We start from the raw sequence: 26,665 nt of genomic DNA on the forward strand, positions 1-26,665 counted from the left end.
ATCACAAATCTTGAACATCATCTATGAAAGTTAGCTAGCAACCACTGCATAAGACCATAAAGTTAGTATCTCATATGCTAGTCAATTAACTAATTGTACCTATGTGGAAATTGAAGTTGAGATGGTTGAGTTGGTATAAGGTGCCAGATTAAGGTTTTGGTCCGAAAGGGCGTGGGTTGAAATCTCACAATCAACAATTATTTTGAGAAATTTCATGGTATCGAGATGTTTTTATCTCTTATAAAGCGTTTTAATGAAATCATTATATCATTTTAAAATTATCTTATTTTTTATCCAATGAGGTTTAATGTTTTGATCCTCGAACTTTTTTAATAAATAAGGAGGCTCTCCCAAACTCTCCTCACCTTGACAAAACTTAGACTCTAAACCTCCCAATCAATCTTGAAGTTTTTAAGACAATTCTTATACATAATTACTTATCCATTTCGGGTTCGTAAGTAATTCTTTTACACGTAACAAACCCAATGAGTGTTCATGTATAGTTTACCTAATCTAAGTTATAGCTTACCTTGTTGAAGTGAATAATGAGTATCCATATATTTGAGAAATGTGACCTCATCATTGTTCAATATGGTATTATGAATCTATAACCACTCACAGGATCATAAATGTTGGCTTTTTGGACCTTAATCTCATTTTAATTAATTTTAATTAATTAATGTAGTGATGTTTTTTTTATTTTTTTATGATAATAATCTATTTTTAATTTTTTAACAATTTTCAGTATTTTGGACGGCCGTATAAAGTGGAAATAACTATTTCAACAACTTTTCAATGACTCAAATAAGAGCTAAAACAAAAAAATGACAATTAGATAAGATAACTGATATGATGATGTGACAACTAAATTAAAATCATGTACAAATCAAAACATGACACTTGTCATTTTGGAAGAATATCAAATGGTCAGAGTTTTTTTTTTAAAAAAAAATTATATTTCTAAATAAATTTTTTTTAAATTATATTTCTAAATATAATTATTTATACTTAATATAAATTTGAATCTAATCGTTGCTCCCACTTTATTATTATTATATTATTATATTTTGAAATTTTGGTGTTACTCACCTCTTTTTTATTATTATATTATTATTATATTTATAATAAATTTTAAAATTTAAATTTAACTGTTAATATTATATTATTATATTACTAATAATTTTGAATTTGTCATTTGGTGTTGTCTTTAGTTTTTATTATTTTTATATTATATTATTATATTTAAAAATAATAAAAAAAAAATTGTAAAAATTTCTTTTTATTTATAATTCTTCATCATCCATGGTTGTGAGTGCTTAAATTGAAAATTTACTCTTTTAAGAGTTGTGTGTTTGCTCTTGAACTCGTAAAAAGAGCGATGTAGCTGTTGGGCTCTGATCTGTGGAAAGAGTCGATAAAGATCTTTTGGTGAAATTCTCAAGAGGCGCTTAGGAGTAGAGTAGGTTGAGTTTAACCAAACCACTATAAAACTACCGTATTATATTTTCTAACTCTATCATATTTAATTTCAAAATTAATATTGTGATTTATTGCCTGAGGTAAGTTTCTCATAGTTGATTATTTATTGTTTTGACTTAAACTATTTTGTTCTATTAATTATCATTTTCTACTTATTTCTAAAAAGTTTCATAATTAAAAAAATTAATCCCGCTCGAATACTTTTATTGTTAAAACCCTATTCACCCCTCTAGAGTTGCTATATCGATCCAATAATTGGTATCAGGGCGAGTTGCTCTCATAGATTTTTTATGTAAATTTTATTGTTAGAACTTATGGCAAACCTAAATGTTAATACTTAGTGAAGGACAACCAACCTCTGAGCCTCTTATTTTGATAAAACAAATTATATATATATTGGAAAGCTAGAATGAAAAATTTATTTGCAATCGATTGATGATCAATTGTAGTTAAATGTTAGTAAAGGTCCTTACATTTCAATAAAAATTGTTAATAATATTGAGGTGTCTAAAATAGAAGAGGAATTTGACGAACATGCTATGAAAAAATGTTCTTTTAATATCAGTGCTATGAATTTAATAGAGTGTCTATGTGTTCTTGTATATCAAATTTAGAAAACTCTTGGGACAAATCGTGCAAAATATTATGAAAAATGTTGAGAAGTATATTCTACTCCCTATAAACAAACTTCAACCGTACAGACAAAAGAGAATGTTCCATTTCCTATCACCCTCGTGGGCTGGATTCCCATAAAGTGAAATACCCAAAATACCCTCCAAAGTATACTTCTAAATCAGTCCATGTTTTCTGAAGTATTTGCAGCAAAACCACAAACTTCATTCCCTTTTCGAATCACATCGCGACTGAAGCAAACACATAATTTTCCTCTATCTTTCTTGCATGTATGATCAACATGAATGAAGGATTCCGAGTCTTCCGGCTCTCCGTGGCTGCTCGGGCCACAATCACCGGTCAATTGGACTTATAATTCTGGTTGGAAAACTAAAAATTAAACTATTTTACGTTCATGTTCGCACAATCATTAACCTTGCATATTTTATTCCCGATCTCATCCCATAGATATCTGAAATTCTTTCAATAGGACTTTATCAAATCAACATGGATTTGTCTAAGTTATCTTTAAAGCATGTGTTTGTTTGATCAATTAGCCATACGAAGAAGGGATTGAAATAATAGAATAAGATTTTTGAGCTAATTCCATTATTGTGCCTAAATTTTGGAAATGGTAAATGTCTCTTGAATTAATTATATTATTTCACACACTTAAATAAAAATAATTAATAATTAATGTTTAATTTTACCTTAAAATTTGTTACCCAAAATTACTAAAAAGAAATCAATGAATATCAACTAAAATAGAATATAGTTCGGCATATATTAATAGATGCTTCCCAAATTTTATAAATAAAAAAACTTATCGTCACATCAAAAGTGTTACAAGAAAAGTAATAATAGTTATAAAATAGCGTATTGTTTTCATAGGCCCAAAAAATCTCAACCAATTTTGGTGCAATCAGTGGGCTTAAACGACACCGTCATATTGTCAATATCATACCCAACTAAAAAATTTGCCATCATACTGTTCCCGATGAGTGCATCGTTGTCGTCAACGCCCATCGCGGTGAAGCAAAAGGATCCATCTGGCATCTTATTGAAAGTCTGAACCGTACTCAATCGCAGATCCACGCCGCCGTCGAAGTGCAAAGTCATCACCAAATCCCCCACATTATCTTTGTAGCAAAGAGTATCATCAATGGGCTTTGACGGGATATGCCGCTGAACTTCGGCAGCCAATCGTCCGTACAATTCTTTGGGGAGGAGAGTCTGCGGCGTGCCGGTATCGAGAATCGTGTTCCCCTTGGCCAGAGGTCTCGACATACTGTACGGAACAAGGGTTTTTCCGACAGAGATTCCCGTGAGGGTGAGAGAGTAATATGTCTGGTGGGATACTCGAACGAGTTGGGCTGTGATGACTCCGGGTCCTTGAACTTCAGAACCCGACCCGATTGAGAGGCTACTTGAGATTCTCGGGTCGGTGTTGTATGGCATCAGACAAAGGGAGAACTTTCTGCCGCCGACCAATGAACCTATCTGTGAATATGAATTTACATTAACTATAACGTTTTGAACTTTATAGTTATTTGAATAATAATATAATTAACTGTTCGTTTCAATATGTAATGCGAATAATGTTTTAAAAAAAAATAATAATAATAGAAACGAATAATGTAATGCGAATAATGTTTCTCAAGTATATATATAATAATATATATACCTGAGAAACGAAGGAAATCGCTCCTCTTCCAAATCCGATCAATTTCATTTCATTCGCATTAAACGTTCCACTATTATTATGTCCACAACCAAACACCACCTCCGAAAACGGCGTCGTCGCTCCAGACCTCGAAGTTACAGCCATTTTTTCAGTCGCCAATTCTCCTTGCGTAGATCCACTTTCATACCCATAGTCGTACTTACACGTATCGGTGCCGGAGCACGCCGCACCGGACCCCCTCAAATGGCACTGCGACGACTTGCAAGAAAGGGTTTGAAAGGTTGACGATTTCGAAGGGTCGTAAATCGGATTCGTTTGCTGGTAACATTTCACACATGGACGACACTGAGCCCAAAATAAATCACTGCCAGTGTCGAGGATTGCATGCACCTCCGTCGACGGCGTTCTGACAGCGATTTTCACTATAAATTCACTGGTTTCCGGCCAAATTTGTGATTTGGCTGCCATCGGTGAAACGTTGTCGGGTGAGACACGGCGGCGGATGAGTTCCAGCTTGAGACCACCGTTTTTGTCGGCAGTGGACTCCGCAATGGAAAGCAGTGCGAGAAGGAGAAATATGGTAGGCGCCATGGGAGATGAAGAAATGATTGCATGGATTTTAGATTTCTTTGTTTTATTTATACGAGTTGAGACAGATAAATGACGGAAATTGAAATTATTACTTAAACTAGGAAAGGATGAACGTGTTTTAACCCTCACTGTTTTTGTAATAAAAAATAGAATGTTATTTAAGTATTTATTTAGTTGTTTCTATTGAGGGAGTTCGTATTAAATTTTCATATTTTCAACCATTTATTAAACTTAGTTTTAATCTAAATAAGGTAAACAACATATTTAATTACAAGTATATTTCTTATTCTATTTTAATAATTATCTTCCAATAAAATTAAATAAAATTAGTTAAACTTTTAAAATTAACCTCTGTATGGTAATTTAAAAAAAAATAGTATTTGACTACAAATAAATGTAAGGTTATTAAAAATAAAATCTTTTATTTAATTTAACTAATTAAATAAATTTATGGTATTGTTCCATAATTAACTAACAATTTATAATCACCTTATTTTATAATTCCAAATGAAAATTTTGATCTAAATAAAGTAAAGAAAAATATTTAATTATCAGAATATTTAAAATTCTAGTTCAATAATTATCCTGGAATAAAGAAATAAAATAAAACTATATAAACTTTTAAATTTAACTTTGTAATTAATTAGTTAATGTTTGTTATTATTAATTATAACTTTAATTCTATAAAGAAAAATATTTTAATAAACCGTCCAAAAAAAAAGAGTAAAATAAAAGAACCAAATGTGAGTATGTTGTTGGAAAAAGTTATTTTTAATTTTTAAACAAAATCTCATATCAAACAATGTTTTAGAACATAAGAGTAAATTTAAAATTGTTAAAATTATTTCAAGTTAAAAATTATTTTAAAACATATTTTAATCACTCAAATAACCAATTATTATTTAACTTTACATTTCATAAAAATCGATTTTGAATATTTATAAGAATATCACATTTGAATATTTATAATTATGTTGTTGTCATGACCCGATTTTTGAGGCTTCGAAAAACCAAATCGCGACTAAAAAGATGAAATAAAATTAAAAAGAAAATAAAATAGAAGATAAAAATCCCATAAGATTTAAAACAAGAAAAGGAAGTCAATGACACCAAAATTAAACATAAAATTAAAGTCAAAAGTTACAAAGGGGTAATATAAATATAAAAGACTCTAAATATGAAAACGGACTGACGCTCTGGAACGACACCCCTGTGTGATAGTGCAGCTTTCGAACACCTTCCTGCCTCGACTGGTACCTGAAAAAAAGGGGGAACGGGGTGAGTATAAAAATACTCGGTAAGCAACCTACTTGTAGGCTCTTTTCGCATCCTTATATTAGTAGGTATCCACGGTTTTATCTCTGGGGTCTAGTGAGTGCGAATCACACTACAACTCTCTTTTCTGTATCTTAGAAGGCTTGCACATCTTATGCAGTGGAATGATCAGTGTCCTGAGGTGGGGCACGACCTCACAAGTAAATCTGAGGGGATCGTATAACTGGATCTGAATAAGTAACTCTACCTGAAATTGGGGTTTGCGATACCCGGTATGTTTGTCAACTACTAAGGCATCCTACGTGGTTCCACGTTCCTTTGCTCAGGGACGAATTTCTACGGTCCAGGAGTCATGTTCAGAAGACCCCTTAGCTATCACCACTAGGTCGGGGCACCTGTCACACTTCCCTGTCCGGATATGTCTGGCTCAACGATCTTAGTACCGGAGCTCTGTCTCGACGGTACGGTATTGGAGCAGAGAGGGAAGTGGAGGTTTTGGTGACACTATCCACACTGCTCAACTCTAGCAGGCTACCTACAGTTACCGTGGTGTCCTACTAGTCTGTCTTGGGCGGACTCTTGATGGCTTAGGATCTCACAAAGCTTCCTTTGGATGAACTTGTTGGTTCTCTCATGACACATGAGATTACCATGAAGGAGCATATGGAAGAGGCAAAAAGAAGGAGTATAGCCTTAACGACCATCACTTTGGAAGTTGACTCCGAAGATGAGGAAGTCCTTAACGAATACGATGTTGCCTACTTCACATGTAAGTACAAAAATTTCAATTCAAGAAACATTTCACAAATAAAAAAGAGTTAAAGAGTGAAAAGAGCAAAAACAATGAAGTAATATGCTATGAACGTAAAAAGTTGGATCATATAAGAACGAATTTTCGTCTTGTCAAATCATCAAAGAAATACTAAAAAGCAATTAAAGCTACTTGAGATGATAGTGATGAAAGTGGAAGTGATGAAAAAGTAGCAAATTTTTGCTTCATGAGCCACAAAGATGATGAAAGAGAGGAGGAGATAATTCTTGAATCTCTTTCTTATCATGATTTATTTAAAGTCGTTGAGGGGATGCAACTTGATTTAGAAAAACTTTTCAAAATAAGTTGTGGTTCAAAAGAAATATAAAGCTTCAATAAATGAAAATAAGTTTTTACTAAATTAAATTTCTTGCTTAGAAGGGAACTATCCTAATATTGTAAATTTTGAAGTACTTTGTGAAAAACTTGTATTTTATAGTGACGAGAAAAATGCATTAATTGATAAAGTTAAATTTATTGAACAATCAAAATGCATTAATTGATAAAGTTAAATTTATTGAACATGATTGTGGTGAAAAAGATAAGTTAATTAAATTGTTTAAAGAAAATGAATCAAATAATTTGCAAGAATTTATTAAAAAGTTAACATGCTACAAAATTAGATAAAATAGAGGTAAGCTTTACGAGGATAAAGGAGAATTAGGCTACACCTTCAAGTTCAATATTTGTTAAAGCATCCCTTATCATGTTTAAGCCTAACACAGGTAAATTTGTATCTAATTATGATAAATTTAGATTTGTACTTATGCGTCATTATTGTGGTGTTGAAGATCATATTAGACCTAAGTGCTTCAAATTGAAAATTTCTTAAAATATTCCAATTATGATAAATTTAGATTTGTACCTACGTGTCATTATGGGGTGTCGAAGGTTATATTAGACTTAAGTGCTTTAAATTGAAAATTTCTCAAAATATTCTTGAAGAAGAAAATTTTCTCAAAATATAAAATTGAACAATATTTTAAGAAATAATTTTTCTATTGAAAATAGAATACATAAACTTAGTCCAAGAAATAAATTCTTACATAAGGTTTGTTTCTCATGCGGTAAGTTTAGACATAAAGATTATTCTAGTAACTTATCCAAATACAATGTCTTTAATACGAATGAAAACATGAAATGGATGCCTAAATTTGTGAAGATTAACTTTACAGGATCCAAACAAGTATGAGTACCAAAAGGTCAATCTTGAAAATTTTTGTTTTTAGGTTTGTTATAAAGCCTCCGAGAAAAATAATGCGTACTTTAATAGTGGTTGCACAAGACAAATGACCGAAACCAATCCAAGTTTATGAATTTTTACAAGAAGGATGGTGGCTTTGTAACTTTTAGTGACAACAAGGAGTAAAATAATTGATAAGGAGTAATAGGTAATGACTCTTTACTCTCATCGAAAATGTACTTTTAGTTATGGTTTGAAAAATGATATACTTTATTGGGTTTTATGTCCTAAAACTCATAGTTTGTAAACATAAACATATTTTATTTTCAATAAAGTTATTATTGTTGTTTATTCAGTAAAGATTGTTATTGAATAAAGTGAACTTTACGATTATTAATCTAAATCCAATAAACTAAGAACACTCTGACTAAAGTATGATTACTTGAACTATATGTAAAGACATAAGAGTGGATCAAGTTCAAGTATATAGTCAAAATGATCTATAGTATGGGGATAAGGCTGAGTACCTTATCCTGGGGACACTATGGATGTGACCCACTTTTGTATATGACATAAACAATGTGATCACTAAATTGTACATGTGAAGACATATGAGTGGGGGTGTCCTATGCAATAAGTATTGCATAAGATCGGACCATAAAGAAAATCATTCTCACTTTATAATGTTGTTTACTGTTGAGAGTGATTTTCTTTTCATTCGATGACCTAGGTAACTCGATTTTAATCCTGAGTTAACCATGAACTCCTGTTTATTCGGAATTATCCTTAGATTTGCATGGGTGAGAGTGGCTCGAGTTCACCGACTCAATAGGCCTCCCATTTCAGGGGTAAGACTGGGTGAATGGCTGGGGACGTGGGGTGCAAGATGGAATTCACTCCTATCCACTTTTAGGGATAGAAGAGACGTAGTTCCCTTAAGCACTGACTCCAGGTCTTGAACAAGGGGCCCCACCCACTCATTGGCCTGAGAGGGATTCGGTTTACTAGTTGGACCACAAACCAATTGTTCATTAGAGGATCAGTGAGACATAAGGAACAATAAGTAACTTCAGGAGTAAAACGGTAAATTGACCCAGCTCTAGTTACGAACAACCTGTGAAGGATCAACTTACTAATCATGGTTATATCAATTGGACAGAAATATATCTATAGTGAGGGGAGTGCAACTACTAGGCTATAGTGGAGTGTCCTAGTAGTTAACGAATGTTGGTTAATGAGTTTAACCGGTTAATCTTGGATCGTTGGAGCCCATGATCTATAGGTCCATTTGGTCCCTCTGCTAGCTCATATCGGACTAAATGATAGAGCAGTGTGACGAGTGAGTTCGAAGTGTTCGAATTCAAATTAGGGAATATATATGATATATTTAATAGCATTTTTGTTTTATTTACAAATTAAACAAAAAGAGAGAATCTGAGATATTTAAATAAGATTTAAATATCTTAATCAAATATGTGTCGGAATTGATTGGGATGATTGGGATTGACATTTGAATTAATACTAAATATTAATTAAATAGTTTAATTAATCATTTAATATTACTTTAATTTGAAATTAATTATTCAAATGAATTGTTGAATCAAAATGAAGAAAGTCAAAATGTTGATTTCATTTAATAGAAAAATCCATGTTTGAGTTAGTGAAATTTTGAGGTGTCAAAATTTGGTTTAACCAAACTTGCATACTTGCCAAATAAATCCCGACAAAATTTAGTGGAATTTTGAGTGTGAAAATTTGGTGAACTCAAACTTGCATGCTTGCCACATAATCCCAAACATTTGAGTGAAATTTTGAGTGTCAAAATTTGGTGATCTCAAATTTGCATGAACATGCCAACATGACTCTATAAATAGAGTGATCATGGTACATGGAAGGGCTGGCTTGGGAAAAACCTTGATAAAAACCTCTCACGAACTCTCTCTTCATATATACTAAACCCCTCCCAAGTTTAGTCACTCACTGGATTCCACAATCCCGTTCTAAGACCGGAGAATAGTGGAGAAAACACTAGTGGTGGTTCGAAACCGGTTCGTGAGGAAGAAGAAACTTGAGCGACAAAAGGTTAGTATTCAAACTCATTGAGTTTTAATGCTTTTGAACATGTTAGCTAATTTACTATAATTGATGTACTTAGAGTGCCTAAGATCCAAATTGCTTCCGCATGTGTTATATTGACACCATCATACTTAACCTTAGTCAATTATGTGATAAAAGTTTTAGAATTTGTGTTTGATAAGAATAATGACATAAATTAAAGATATAAAAAATTTAATGATTGGAAATAAGGATGACAATGTATATATTACTCATTTAAATGATTGTCGTATAAATTAATGACAAGTTTCTTTTGGTTTTAGATGATAATTTCTTGGTTGTGGCAGAGAAGATTTAGGCATACTAGTTTGCATTTGATTTCAAATATTTCAAAAAATTCATTAGTTAGAGGTTTTCCTAAATTTAAATTTGAAAAAGATAAAATTTGTGGTTTTTTTTCAAGTGGATAAGTAAACTAAGTTGTCGTTAAAATCTAAAAATGTGATTTCTAATACTAGACCTCTTCAACTATTACATATAAAGTTATTTGGCCCTTCTAAAATAGCTAGCTATAGGAAAATTACTATGTTTTTGTGATAATTGATGATTTTTCAAGATTTAATTAGGTTTTGATGATAAAACATAAGAATGATGTTTTGAACAGATTTGCTAATTTGATGGGGTAGAATTTGACAGTGTTGCATTTTAAAAATTTTGTAAAAGATAATGGTTTTTCTCATGACTTTTTATCTCCAAGTACTCCCCAACAAAAGGGTTTGGTTGAAAGAAAAAATTGTACTTTACAAAGAATTTGGTAGATCAATATTAAATTAATATAATTTACCTATATATTTTTTCGTCGGAAACCATTAATACCACTTGTTTGTTATGTTTTAAATAGAGTTTTAATTAGATCTCCCGAGATAAAATTCGTTATGAACTCTGTCATAATAAAATTTCAAATATTGGGTATCTCAAAGTTTTTGGTTGCAAATGTTGAACAACTAAGAAAATCTTAGAAAATTTGATTCTAGGACGAATATTAGTATTTTTCTTGATTATTCATCTACTACTAAAACTTAGTTTTCAACAAGAGAACTTTAGTTATTGAAGAATCTATATACCTGTGGTATTTGATGAATCTTGTAATAATGTTTCTAACGAGTCTATTTGTATTTGCAGCGACGATTTAGAAAGAAACTTTGTAGATTTACTTGTTGTTAATGACAAAGGCAAAGAAAATGTTACAAGTAAAAAAGAAGTGAACTTACATGAAAAGAAGAAGAAATTCTTCATCAATGTCAAAAGAATGGAGCTATGCTTTATCTCATCCCAAGGACTTGATTCTTAGTGGTCTCGAACAAGGTGTGAAAACCCGTACTTCTATTAATTTATTCAATAATCTTGTCTTTGTTTCTCAAATTGAACCAAAAAGTCTGTAGAATGCCCAAAATGATGAGTTTTGTATTTTAGATAGGCAAGAAAACTAAATCAATGTGAAAGGAACAAAGGTGGGGAATTAGTTCTGCCCCTCTAATATTTATATTATTGAAACCAAATGGATTTTTAGAAAGAAAATTGATGAAAATGAGAATATTATTACAAATAAAGCTAGACTTATAGCTAAAAGTTAGGAGGAAGGTAAAGACTATGAAAAAACTTTTACACCCGTTGCCAGATTAGGAGCTATTAGAATGTTACTTCTTTTTCTTCTAACAAAAAAATTTTGTATTGTATCAAATGGATGTGAAAAGTGGATTCTTGAATGTTTATATTATAGAGAAAGTTGATGTAGAACAACCTTCCGAATTTGAAAATGTTGATTTTCCTCATCATGTATATAAATTGAAAAAGGCTGTTTATGGCTTAAAACAAGCTCCAAGAGCTTGGTATGATAGACTTATTAATGATATGCTATTAGTACAAATATATTTGGCGGAGTGAGTTTGAGATGAGTATAATGGGAGAACTTAGTTTCTTTCTTGGACTTCATATCAAACAAGGTAATCAGAAATACACTAAAGATTTGCTCAAAATGTTCAAGTTCAATGAAGGTAAGATTGCAAAAACTCTTATGAGAACACCCACTAAGCTTGACAAGGATGAAAAAGGTAAATGTGTGGATATTAAATTTTATCGAGGTATGATTGGATATTTACTTTACTTGACCGCTAGTAGACCCGATATTATGTTTAGTGTATGTCTTCGTGCTAGGTTTCAATCTTGTCTAAGGAATCTCATTTACATGCCGTAAAAATAATATTTAACTATGTGGTTGGGACTATTAATAATTTAGGACTGTGGTATTTAGAAATGTTGAATTTAAATTGGTAGGATATTATGATGCGGATTTTGCCAGGAGCTCACTTGATCGTAAGTACTAGTGGAACTTGTCAATTTCTTGGTAGTTAAAAGTAAGATTGGGTCGTCTTATTTACTACCGAACCAAATATATTAAGGTTGCTGGTTTTTGTGCTCAAATTCTTTGGATGAAACAAACTTTTGGTGATTTTGGATTAAAATGCAATAGTGTGCCTATATTATGGGATAATCTATTAATTTAACCCAAAAAAAAAAAAAAAATCCTATTCAACATTCTAGAACTAATCTTATTGACATTAGAAATCATTATTTTATTAGAGAGTATGTGCAAAATGGATATATCACGAAGAAATTTTTTGTAAAGATAGGCTTAGATGTAATATATCTTGAATTTTATAATCTTGTTTATAATTTTTGAAGGCATGTGGTTAGGGGAGCCATTATATCATTCTTAATTTATTATTTTCGTTCTTGTGTATGATTCCAAAGGAGAGAAAATTAAGAAAAATAAGTTATAGGTTGGTTGTTTTATAATTTATATATCACTTAGTTGTTGTGATGTTTCACAATTTATTGAGGCATTAATAAAAGAGGAGAATATGATCTCGAGTGAATTTGAAGTATGAAATTTATGATGATATATTAGCGTGTATTACTTCAGTCTCTATGAATTTTGTTTGAAATGATTTGTTATGGTAAAAAGGAGGAGATTGTTGGTTTTTTTTTGGGCATCTCATTTTAGTTAATTAATTTATTGATGTTTTGATGGTAACAAACTATTTTTTCTTTTTATCAATTTTCATTATTTTAAATTGTCCACCCGTATATGGTTGGGAATAACTGTTTCAACAACTTTTCAATCACTTAAATTAAAACTAAAATGAAGAAATTATAGTGGAGACAGAATATCAAAGTGATGGTTCCCTTTTGGACATCTACTAGTGCTTACCCAATCTTTAAAAATGGTCTCCCCAATTTAAATCGCACATCACGGTGTGCTTCATAATCCAAAATGATAAAATATTCTAGAAATATTCATTTATCCACTTGGATTAAAATGTCTTAAATTCTTTTTCTTTTTGATAAGTTATTGATCTATCAACTAGTTGGATGGTGACTATACTTGGTCTAGCCTCACCAATCTCTAACCCCTTAAAAATGGATAGGGGCATTAAGTTGATGGTTGCCCCGAAGTCACATATTGCTCTACTTAGCTCTTTTAATCCAATTGATTTTGAAATTGTGAACGAGCCTAAGTCTTTTTCCTTTAGCGAGATCTTATTTTACAGAATTAATCTACACTTCTCATTTGATTGAACTACGTTTAATTCTTCAAACTTTCTTCTATAAATGAGCATACCCTTAAATAAATTTACATAATTTGTCATTTGCTTCAGAACCTCGTTAGTGATATGTTTATATGAATTTTTTATTATAATATCTATGAACTTTTCAAAATGGAGTCTTCTTCTTTCTCTATTTTTATTCTTATTTTTTTGGTAAGGAGGTGTTGGCAGGTAGGTTTTGCTCTCTTTTTGTCTGTTGTTTGTTACTTGATTTTAGGTGACTCTCCTATTTCTACATCATTTTTATTTTGATCTTTTGTTTAGTATTTTTCTCATTTCTCTATTTATCAGCTATTTTTTGGGTAACAATTGTTGTTTTCTTTAATTTCACCTTTTATGCTTGAAATTTTCTTTCCACTTCTCAATTCTATGCTAAACATTATTTCTTGCCATCTCTTTTTAGTCTTTTGCTATGGTTGGCAGCTTTCTAAAAGCTTTCTAAAAGGTCTATTACATAGCTGAGTTGTTAATTGGCCCTTTTAAACTTCTAGATTTTAAGGATGCTCATTGCATCATTCTTTGCCATATATATCTTCGTAATATCTTCGTAATATCTGTGGTATGTGCTGAGCTAGTTTCTTTCTCTTGGGTATTAGCTTGTTGAGGAATGTATGCCATTTGATTTTGATGTCCAAAACTTAGAGGGTAATTTTTCTTAGGTGGAATTTGTTGATTGTATGAGCTTTGTCTCTTCTATGAGCAGTTTGAATGGTTTCTCCACCATGGGTCGTAAGTGTTTGAGATGGAATGGTTTCCTGGATTAACTTGATTTCGCACATAAAACACGGAAGCTGGATTACATGAACATTGATCAAAAGTGTGTTTTTCTACACAATATACACAAGATTTAACTGCTAGATGAGTCATTATAGCTGCAGCTAAACTGGTGCTTTAGTCATTGAGCCTTGTCCCAATGTCAGAGTCTGTAGAATATTAGTAACTGAAGCTAATTGAGCGTTTATGGAGGTCGAAACATCAACATCAAGTAAGCCTTGTTTAAAAGCAATCTTCCGTCCATTGTAGAAAGTCCCCATTTGGATACAATGGGTAGTCCAGGGTGAGAATATTTTCTAAGAATCGTGTTGAATTTCTCTCAAGATTCACATAATGTTTTAACTTCAAACTGGTGAAACAAACATCTTCATTCTAAAGCATGCATTTCTAGTTGGTGGAAAGTACTTGATAAAAAAAAATTCTGCTAGACTATTTCAAGAATCAATTTCTCACGATGCTAAGGTGTTCAAAGATGATTTAGTAGCAACCCTCGGAGAATAAGGGAGTAAACTCATTTTAATTACATATTTATCCACTCCTTTGAATCCGAATGAGTTGCTCACTCCCAAAAATAACTTTAGATGTAGGTAGGGATCTTCTGACGATACTCGATAGTGTCCAATAATTTGAAGCATTTGAAATAACACTGACTTTAACTCCAAAGTAGTTGCTTACATTTCCAGGTTTATTAATGCACAAATTTAGCTCTTCCACAACTTGTTGTGGATATGCTAAGATTACTCTTTCCCCGTCATGTGCTAAAATAATAGTATTAGAAAGGATTCTACCTTCATTATTCATCATTGCTGGATTTTGAAACTCTAGATTTAGTTTGGTAGAAAGATCTCATTGTTATATATTATGTTCGACTATTTTCAATCTTTACTCCCTTAAACTTTACAAGAAAGTTCTCTCTATTTCGAGATCAAAAATAAATTTCAAAGCCGTTGATGGGTTCATACACCAAATTTGGTAGCAAACTCACTATAAAGACAACAAATAAAGTAACTAAATTAGGTTCCCCAACAACGGCACCAAAAATTATCTTGTGAAGATATACCGCAAAATAGTGTAAAATTCACAAGAATAAGTGAAGTATACACTATCAGAAGTAGCAAGTAATAAGTAAATTATCAATGGTACAAAGAAACTTTTTTTTGTTGGGTCACATTTGTTGTTGAAAATTAAGTGACTTTAAGAGTCATTCGAATTGGAATGTGTATCGGTGAGTATAAAATATTTAAATAAAATATATGAAGAGGGGCAACTCAACAAGAAAAATGTGGAAATTTTTGAATGAGTTTAGCTCTTATAATAGATTTTCAAGCCCTCTTGCTAGGGTTATGCATTTTGGTTACTCTCATAATTGTTTTGTAATTTCTATTAACAAGGTTTTAGAACGAAAATAATTATTTTTAACTCTTTAATTATCTTCTAAGTATCTTTGCAATGAATAGAAAATTTTCTTGGTATCAACCTATTTTAACTACATAAAACTCTCTCATCTCCTCTATAAGGTTTAACTTATCATGCACACTGATTTAGCTCACCATACACACTGATTTACATACAGAGGATTCAACATCTTAATCATAAAAAATTAATAGAATAAGAAAAGAGAGTAAGTGATTAGAGAGTTATCTAGTTTGTTACTTTAATTCAGTGGAAGTTCCCCTCTTTAGGTTCTATCCTTGTTTTAAGCTATCATTCTTACTTTTTTGTTTTTTTCTGCTGCTATCATAAGCTCTACTGAATTATGGTGATTCTTTCTCCTCCTCTCTTGTTTTTAGCAACAAGAACCACCTATGCTTTTTCCCTTTGAGATTCTATATTTTCTTCCACTTTGTTCATCCTATATTTCTTTCTTCTCATTTAGAGTTGAAAAGCTATTAGTCATTCACATAAATAGCCTCCAATTAGGCTGTCAAAAATCAATATGGCATATTGATACGGATTAAAATTTGCTGCCAGAATTGCTACAACAAATGTTTCAGCAACTATCATCTCCAAGATTTGTTGTAGCATTATTAGTCTGCACAAAGATTTTTCTTCTATAAAATTACTAAATTAAATTTAAAATTAGACTATATTCATGCAATTTGATCCCTTTTCATGTTAAATCATAATAAACTATTTCTTGGTATGCATATATTTTTATCCCTTTTAGTATTGTAATGGAATCCCTATATCATTTTAATATTATATTACTATTTATCCGATGGGGTTTAATATTTTGATCCCTAAACTTTTTTAAGAAATAAGGGTACTCTCAACATCAACTCCCTAACTCTCCCCACCTTGATCAAACTTGGGCTCTAAAACTCCCCAACATTCCTAAAGTTCCCAAAGCAATTCTCATGCATAATCACTAATTCAATTCGGGTTCGTAAGTAGTTCTTTTACCTGTTACAAACCAAATGAGAGTTCATGCATAGTTCATCTAATCTATCCGATCCTGCAAATTGCTATATGAGTTCTAGAGTGAACTAGCTTTTATGCTATCTTACTTGGCAGGCTAACTACATTGCTTAGGAATTGAATTATCCATGTATGTAAGAGGTGTGACCTCATCATTGTTCAATATGGTATCACAAATCTTGAACATCATCTATAAATGTTAGCTAGTAACGGCTGTATAACACCATAAAGTTACATTTCATTTTGGGAGGGATCTCATGTGATAGCTAAGTAACAAATTGTATTAAGATTTTGTTCTAAAAGGGCGTAGGTTCAAATTCCGTGGTATCAAACTCTCCTCGCCTACAAAACTTGGACTCATCCAATCAATCTTGAAGTTTTTAAGCCAAACCTAATGAGCGTTCATGTACTGTTCACCCAATCGAATTTCTAGAGTGAACTAATTTTTCTGTGCATCATACTTCATTGGCTAGCTTAAGTGAATTATGAGAAGACCATCAAGGTTAGTTTATGGAAGGTTAGTTGGTAACCACTCCACAAGACATAAAGTTATATTGAATTTGGGAAGGACCTCATGTGGAGCCAACTAACTAATAGTTTATGGAACAAAGGCCCTCTTCGGCAGTCCAAGAAAATTTCTAAAACTATAATGACACTAAATGGAATAACTTTTATATTATATCACAAATCTAGGTTAAGCTTAATGCTACTTTATCATGGGTCTACCGATCAGGATAAGGGAACTATTACGTCTCAATCTAAGTTCTGAATATCACTAATAATGTACTAAAGGGAATAAAAAACTAGTCTCGGCTCTAATAATAATAATAATAATAATAATAATAATAATAATAATAATAATAATAATAATAATAATAATAATAATAATAATAATAATAATAATAATAATAATAATAATAATAATAATAATAATAATAATAATAATAATAATAATAATAATAATAATAATAATAATAATAATAATAATAATAATAATAATAATAATAATAATAATAATAATAATAATAATAATAATAATAATAATAATAATAATAATAATAATAATAATAATAATAATAATAATAATAATAATAATAATAATAATAATAATAATAATAATAATAATAATAATAATAATAATAATAATAATAATAATAATAATAATAATAATAATAATAATAATAATAATAATAATAATAATAATAATAATAATAATAATAATAATAATAATAATAATAATAATAATAATAATAATAATAATAATAATAATAATAATAATAATAATAATAATAATAATAATAATAATAATAATAATAATAATAATAATAATAATAATAATAATAATAATAATAATAATAATAATAATAATAATAATAATAATAATAATAATAATAATAATAATAATAATAATAATAATAATAATAATAATAATAATAATAATAATAATAATAATAATAATAATAATAATAATAATAATAATAATAATAATAATAATAATAATAATAATAATAATAATAATAATAATAATAATAATAATAATAATAATAATAATAATAATAATAATAATAATAATAATAATAATAATAATAATAATAATAATAATAATAATAATAATAATAATAATAATAATAATAATAATAATAATAATAATAATAATAATAATAATAATAATAACAATAATAATAATAATAACAATAATAATAATAACAATAATAATAATAACAATAATAATAATAATAATAATAATAATAATAATAATAATAACGAAGAATAGAGGGAAAAACCCAGAAGAAAACAGAGGAGGAAAAATTCTGAGAATTCGAGTTTTGGTTGCTTAAGATTGGTTGTCAATCGAGGGTAAAGGAAGAGAGGTTGTTGCTGAGGAATCATTTGAGGAAGGGGATACGGCCACGAGCTGAATCGGACGGTGATTCGAAGGTAACGAAAAACCCATATCACCAAACCTTTAAATCTCGATATCTTGGTTCATACTGCATAATAAATTATGAAATAGGGCTTGTTAGAACCGTAGTTAGGAGATCTATAAAGTTGTAGAAGAAATCAGAACGAAATTCGAGCCGTAGAGATGGAATTTTGCTTCGAGACACAATGGGTATTAAAGGAAAAGCTTGGGAAAAATTGCAGGAAGGAGAGGTTGAAGACGAGCGCGTGAAGGACACGCGAGGCGCGTGGGAGGCCGCGAGTGGAAGTGCGACTGTGCGCGGATCAGGCGCGTGAGAAACGAATCCCGATCTTGTGTTGGCGCGTGAGGGCGCGTGAGCAGGTATTTTGGCTTCGGGTTTGTTCCGTTCGTCTCCTTTTGACCTGTCCTATCAAAATTGGTTATACTTATATTGAAATTGATAAAATATAGGTCTAATACGAAGGAATTGTGTTGGAATACTATTAAACGTACATTCAAGGGGGAAAAGGAGTTCGAAACCAAGTACGGTCACTACGAGTTCGTGGTGATGTCATTTGGCCTCACCAATGCCCCAGCTATGTTTATGGAGTTAATGAACCGAGTATTCAAAGAATGCCTAGACATGTTCGTGATTGTGTTCATTGACGACATCCTCATATACTCGAGAACCGACCTAGAGCACGAGGAACACCTCCGAAAAGTCCTAACCACCCTAAGAGCACAAGTTGTACGCCAAGTTCTCCAAATGCGAATTTTGGTTACGACAAGTCTCTTTCCTAGGACACGTGGTGTCAAAGGACGGAATATCTGTAGATCCCACCAAGGTCGAAGCGATCACAAAGTGCGAACGCCCAACTACGGTAACGGAAGTAAGGAGTTTCCTAGGATTGACGGGATATTATCGAAGGTTCGTGCAGGACTTCGCTAAAATATCCTCGCCTTTAACAAAGTTAACAAAAAAAGGGGTGCCATTTAGATGGGATGATGCTTGTGAGGCAAGCTTCCAAAACCTAAAAGAGAGATTGGTAACCGCCCCGGTACTCATAGTACCCGAGAGCTCAGAAGGATATGTGATCTATAGTGATGCCTCCATGAAAGGACTGGGATGTGTGTTAATGCAACACGGCAAGGTCGTCTCATACGCATCTCGTCAACTTAAAGAATATGAAAAGAACTACCCTACCCATGACCTAGAGTTGGCCGCTGTAGTGTTCGCGCTGAAAATCTGGCGAGATTACCTGTATGGCGAGAAAACCCAAATTTTTACCGACCATAAAAGTTTGAAATACTTCTTCACCCAGAAAGAGTTAAACATGAGGCAGAGAAGGTGATTAGAATTGGTGAAGGATTATGACGTAGATATCCAGTACCACCTTGGGAAAGCAAATGTGGTTGTAGATGCCTTGAGTAGGAAGGCGGTCCACTCGTCGGCCCTCATTACGAGGGAAGTAAGGGTACAAAGAGAGTTCGAGTGAGCCAACATAGCTGTAACGACCGAGGGAGTCATAGCACAGCTGGCCCGACTCACGGTACAACCTACGCTTAGGCAGAGAATTATTACCTCCCAACGAGAGGATCCTAACCTACAGAAAGTCCTAGGACAGCTAGACGAAAGTCCAGTAGATGGATTCTCGAAGTCATCAGATGAAGGACTATTGTATCAGGGCGCTTATGTGTTCCGGCAATAGAAGATTTAAGGAAGGAGATACCGATGGAAGCTCACAACTCGCCATTTGCCATGCATCCAGGAGGTACTAAGATGTACCAAGATTTAAAACAACACTTTTGGTGGAAGAGCATGAAGAGAGATGTGGCCGGGTTTGTGAGCAAGTGCTTAGTTTGTCAACAAGTGAAAGCTCCAAGACAAAAGGCGGCGGGGTTGTTGCAGCCCCTAAGCATACCGGAGTGGAAGTGGGAAAACATAGCGATGGACTTCATAGTAGGTTTACCCAAAACGCCCAAAGGCTATACAGTGATCTGGGTAGTTGTCGATAGGTTGACTAAGTCGACACACTTTCTACCTGGGAAGGTTACATATACAGTTGACAATTGGGCACAACTGTATGTGAAAGAAATAGTAAGACTACATGAAGTCCCAGTGTGTATAGTGTCGGATCGGGATCCACGCTTTACGTCAGCATTTTGGTGCAGATTTCAAAAAGCACTGGGTACCCGCCTCGACTTTAGTACCACCTTTCACCCCCAAATAGATGGACAAATGGAGCGTTTAAACCAAATTCTAGAGGACATGCTACGCGCTTGCGTACTAGATTTTAAGGAAAGTTGGGATTCCAAACTCCACCTGATGGAATTCTTGTATAACAACAGTTTCCAAGCAACTATTGGAATGGCACTATTTGAGGCCCTGTACGGGAAATGTGTAGGTCCCCACTATGTTGGGATGAGGTAGGAGAGAGAGAATTAGTAGGACCCAAGTTGGTTCGACTCACCAATGAGGCTGTCCAGAAAATTCGAGCGAGGATGCGTACCGCTCAAAGTAGACAGAAAAGCTACGTCGATGTAAGGCGTAAAAGCCTGGAGTTTGAGGTGGGGGGACCCAGTATTCCTCAAGGTAGCACCTATGAAAGGTGTGCTAAGATTCGGACATAAGGGCAAGTTAAGTCTTAAATTCATTGGACCATTTGAGATCCTAGAGCAAGTTGGTCTGGTAGCGTATAAGTTAGCCTTACCTCCAGCCCTCTCAGGAGTACATGATGTATTTCACATGTCCATGCTGAGGAAGTACATCACGGATCCTATCCACGTAATAGACTACGAACCACTCCAACTCAATGAAGATCTGAGCTACGAGGAAAAACCAGTAAGAATCTTAGCTAGAGAAGTAAAAACCTTACGCAACAGGAGCATTGCGTTCGTTAAGGTACTGTGGCGGAATCACCACAGTGAGGAAGCCATGTGGGAGCGTGAGGACGAAATAAGAGAGACATACCCCGAGTTGGTACAAGAGTTTGAGACTTTCGAGGACGAAAGTTCTTTTTAGGGGTAGATAATGTAACGACCTGGGAAAGAAAGAAAAAAAATATATATAATAAAAAATAAAATAAATTAAAAAAAATTAAAAACTCAGTCTCCGAAAAACCCGCGAGTTTTTCGGTGACCGCCGAGTTTCGCGGAACCCATGCGAAATGACGGCCACAGCACGCCCAGCCCTCAGCCCACGACACCCAGCATCTTCAGAACACCTGTAAAGGGAGAAAAGATAGAAAATTTTGAGAGAGAGAGAGAGAGAGATTTCGGACAAACGTCGGCGAGTGTCCATTCTCCGATGAGCCCTCAACCCACCCTCAAACCGACACCAAACGACCTGTTACCACCATGAGAAGGATCCCTAACGAAAGCACAATAACTCAGGGTGCGTTTTGTGTTATTTCGTAAGCGTCGTCATCGGTAACCGAGGTCGGAAAATTAGGTTTTCTTAATCGTTCTTAGATCTGTGGCTTTTAGGAGCTTTTAGGCCGCAAAACTCCCAGAAAAGAAAGAAGGACGACGAACAAAAAGAAAAATGGAAGAAAGAGGACCGAAATCGGCAACGGAAACGCCGCGAAAAAGAGAGAGAAAGCTCGCCGGAAAATCGGCCAAAGTCGGGTAAGGAAGACGAGATCCACGAATCCGGGTCAACCCGAACCCAAAACCTGAGAGAGCCAGTCCATTCCTCCCTTGGCCTCTGCCTTCGGCCCAGCCCAACTACAGCGGCCCAAACCTCAAACCAGCCCAGAAGCTACGGTTCAGTTGAACCAACCACGACTAGACCCACGGTCCAATTGATGATGGTGTTAATATAACACATGCGGAAGTAATTTAGATCTTAGGCACTTTTAGAACATTAATTATAGTATATAACTAGCATGTTCATAAGTATTAAAACTTAATGTGTTTAGATACTAACCTTTTGTAGTTCAAACTCCTTTCTCCTCACGAACCGGTTTCGAACCACCACTAGTGTCTTCTCCACTATCCTCCAGCCTTAGAACGGGATTGTGGAATCCGGTGAGTGACTAAACTTGGGAGGGATTTTGTATATGTGAAGAGGGTGTTTGTGAGAGGTTTTTCTCAAGGTTTTCCACCAAGAAGAAGAAGATCTTCCATGTACCATGATCACTCTATTTAAAGAGTCATGTTTGCATGTTCATGCAAATTTGAGATCACCAAATTTTGACACTTAAAATTCCACTCAAATGTTTGGGATTATGTGGCAAGCATGCATGTTTGAGTTAACCAAATTTTGACACTCAAAATTCCACTCAAACTTGTGGGGTTTATTTGGCAAACATGCAAGTTTGGTTAAACCAAATTTTGACACCTCAAAATTCCACTCACATGGATTTTTCCATTAAATGAAGTCAACATTTTGACTTTCTTGATTTTAATTCAACAATTAATTTGATTAATGAATTTCAAATTAAAATAACATTAAAGGATTAATTAAACTATTTAATTAATATTTAATATTAATTCAAATATCAATCCCAATCAATTCCGACGTATAATTGATTAAGATATTTAAATCTTATTTAAATATCTCAGATTCTCTCCTTTGGTTTAATTCGTAAATAAAACAAAAATGCGGTTAAATATATCGTATATATGTAGCGCATATTCCCTAATTTGAATCCGAACACTTCGAACTCACTCGTCACACTATTCTATGGTTTAGTCCGATATGAGCTAGCAGAGGGACCTAATGGACCTATAGATCATGGGCTCCAACGATCCAAGATTAACCGGCTAAACTCATTAACCTTGTTAACCAACATTCGTTAACTACTAGGACACTCCACTATAGCCTAGTAGTTGCACTCCCCTCACTATAGATATATTTCTGTCCATTTGATATAACCATGATTAGTAAGTCGATCCTTCACAGGTTGTTCGTAACTAGAGCTGGGTCAATTTACCGTTTTACCCCTAAAGTTACTTCTTGTTCCTTATGTCTCACTGATCCTCTAATGAACAATTGGTTTGTGGTCCAACCAGTATCCCTCTCAGGCCAATGAGAGGGTGGGGCCCCTTGTTCAAGATCTGGAGTCAGTGCTTAAGGGAACTACCTTTCTTCTATCCCTAAAAGTGGGTAGGAGTGAATTCCATCTTGCACCCCACGTCCCCAGCCATTCACCCAGTCTTACCCCTGAAATGGGAGGCCTACTGGGCGGCGAACTAGAGCCACTCTCACCCATGCAAATCTAAGGATAATTCCGAATAAACAGGAGTTCATGGTTAGCTCAGGATTAAAACTGAGTTACCTAGGTTATCGAATGAAAAGAAAATAAATCTCAACAGTAAACGACATTATAAAGTGAGAGTGGTTTTCTTCATGGTCCGATCTTATGCAATACTCATTGCATAGGATGCCCCCACTCACATGTCTCCACATGTACAATTTAGTGATCACATTGTTTATATCATATACAAAAATGGGCCGCATCCATAGTGTCCCCAAAATAAGGTACTCAGCCTTATCCTTATACTATAGATCATTTTGACTATATACTTGAACTTGATTCACTCTTATGTCTCTACATGTAGTTCAAGTAATCATACTATAGCCAGAGTGTTCTTAGTTTATTGGATTTAGATTAATGATCGTAAAGTTCACTTTATTCAATAACAATCTTTACTAAATAAATAACAATAATAACTTTATTGAAAATAGAATATGTTTTTGTTTACAAACTATGAGTTATAGAACATAAAATCCAACAATTGAGCCGGCCTGCAAACCAAACACTTGCGGCCCAGCCCAGTAAGCCGAGGCCAAACAATTAGTCTTGGCCCAGTAGCCTTCCACAGCCCGCGACCCGAACCACGACCTGAATCGAACTGCGACCTGCGCTTTGACCCGACACTACCGCTCGACGTGGCTCTCTTTGCTGCCGCCACGTGTCACACAGCGGCGCAGGCAGTCCCTCGGCTTGGCTCGGCGCAAACGGCTCGGGCTCCCTCCAGTGACTCTCTGGTGGCTCCAGCGGCTGTTCGGCTCGGCTCACCTATTTTCAGCCCAGTTTCCACTGTTTCGACCCTCCCGGATATGTTTTCGGCCCCGATTAAGGTATCCGAGGCCATTTTAGAGCCGTATTTCACATTTATTAAATTATAGGTAAATTAATTGTGAAATACTAACGGAAAGTGGTGAACGGTGTGATAGGAAACAAACTCCGGCGATGTAAGAAGCAGCTCTCACGGAACGGGAGCTTACGTTTAGCTGTTTAGGGAGTACTTCGGCCAAGGCCAACCAAGTAAGTGGCCTTACTATAGGATAGGCTAAATAATTGTATGAGTTATGATGATGTGTGGATTATGATGCTTGATGATATGTGCAGTATATACATATTTTGTTGAGTGACGCTTGATATGTTTGACGCACGTTGTGGCATTATGATGAGCATGATGATTGCATGATCTTTACCTTAATATTATGATGTTTTCCATATTGAGCATGCTAGATGATGATGAGTGTCATATTGCATCATGTCGTTAGATCGACGTAGGACACAACCCTAAGAGCATGAAAATGATATTAATATAAATATCCACGAGTATGCGTTACCTAGAGTAACAAAGAGATGAGACTAGAGGGTTGTGTCAGAAGAGACATTACGATGGATTTAGAGAAACCTCATGCATTTTGTATGTTCATAAGCATAAGGCTACTTCCCCTAGAGATGATGAGTGCGGACGTGCACCTTATGATGAGCGCGAATGCGCACAGGTGCGAAAGCACACAGATGAGGGTGTTCATGAGGCGCATGACACTATGGGGTTCCGCTGACCTCCAGACGTCGCTACAGATTAGCTTGACCAGAGGGTCCAGGGGGTGTGGGAGCGCCCTGGGGACTCACACTCGCACGTGTGAGTCGTGTGTAGGGAAGTACTACACATCCAATTTGTCCGAGACTGGAGGCCACCCCTAAGATGATTAGAGATAGGTCCCTATTCATGATTGCATGTGTTTGCATTAGCATGGCCCCTATAGTGGGGTCACTTACTGAGTATTTCTTCGAAATACTCAGGCCGTGTGTCACATTGTTTTTCAGGTAAAGGCAAGGCTCCCATGTACGGTTGACGGTGGCATCATGATCAGAGACTGTGGCGCGTGCATAGGATAGTTGCATATTTAATTTCTAGTCTTGGTTAGGATAGGGCGTTTGCATTTCATTCAATTATATTAATTAATTTGTAATCGTTTTATTTTATCTTTTTGAACTCCAGCACGATGTTTGAAACACGTAAGTCCGGCAGTGTTTTCCAATGTTTAAATGTATTATGAAGTTTTAAATTTTTCCGCTAATAAAGATGAGCATTCTTAGATTTTTATTCTGCATTAGAGATGAGTATGAGATGTTAGTGGCGACTCTAGATATGTGGAAATTTAGGGTCGTTACAGAAGACATGTATCATTATGCTCTCAAAATTGAAGACCAATTGAAGGAAGAAAAAGAGCATTAAAAAAGGTACACATCACGAACTAACACCTTTTCAAATTCTAAAACTTTGAACAAGGATAGTTTTTTCAATAGAAATGAATCAATGTCACCCAAAGAAAAGTTTGTGGCTGCTAAAAGAGTGGAGGCTGAGAGTTCCTTTGGTAAAAAGAATGAAGCTTCAAAGACGGTAAATGAGAAGTCTAGTTCTATTCAATGTTGGAAGTGCAAAGGGTTTGGACACATGAGCAAAGAGTGTGTTAATAAAAAAGTTATGGTGATAAGGAATGGTATACTTGATTCAGATGATGAATGTGAGGATCATGATTCACAGCTTGTGGAAGAAATCGCAGCATATGATGATGAGTGTGTTGAAGAAGATAATTCCATATCTTTGATCACAAGAAGGGTACTCAATGTTCAAATCAAGGAAGAGAAATTTGAAGAGCAAAGGGAAAACTTGTTCCACACAAGATGTTTGGTCAAAGAAAACCCATGCAGCTTGGTGATTGATAGTGGAAGTTGCACAAATGTGGTAAGCAGCTTCCTTGTAAAAAGACTTCAACTTTTTGTCCATCCCCACCTACATACAAACTTCATTGGTTAACAAACAAAGAAGAAATTAAGGTAAACTCCCAAGCTCTTATTTCTTTTACTCTTGGAAGATATAAAAATGAAGTTCTTTGTGATGTCGTACCAATGCATGCGGGGGACATCTTATTCGGCCGACCTTGGCAATATGATAGAAAGGT

The 26,665-nt window shown here is 33.9% G+C and overlaps 1 pseudogene; it reads right to left on the reverse strand.

Moving 5' to 3' along the window:
* Window positions 1-2,994: 2,994 nt before the first annotated feature.
* Window positions 2,995-4,366, reverse strand: LOC111783593 (aspartic proteinase CDR1 pseudogene; annotated as a pseudogene).
* Window positions 4,367-26,665: the final 22,299 nt, after the last annotated feature.

The sequence above is a fragment of the Cucurbita pepo genome, chromosome 20, assembly GCF_057944985.1.
Source record: "Cucurbita pepo subsp. pepo isolate OVF chromosome 20, ASM5794498v1, whole genome shotgun sequence".
NCBI lineage: Eukaryota > Viridiplantae > Streptophyta > Magnoliopsida > Cucurbitales > Cucurbitaceae > Cucurbita > Cucurbita pepo.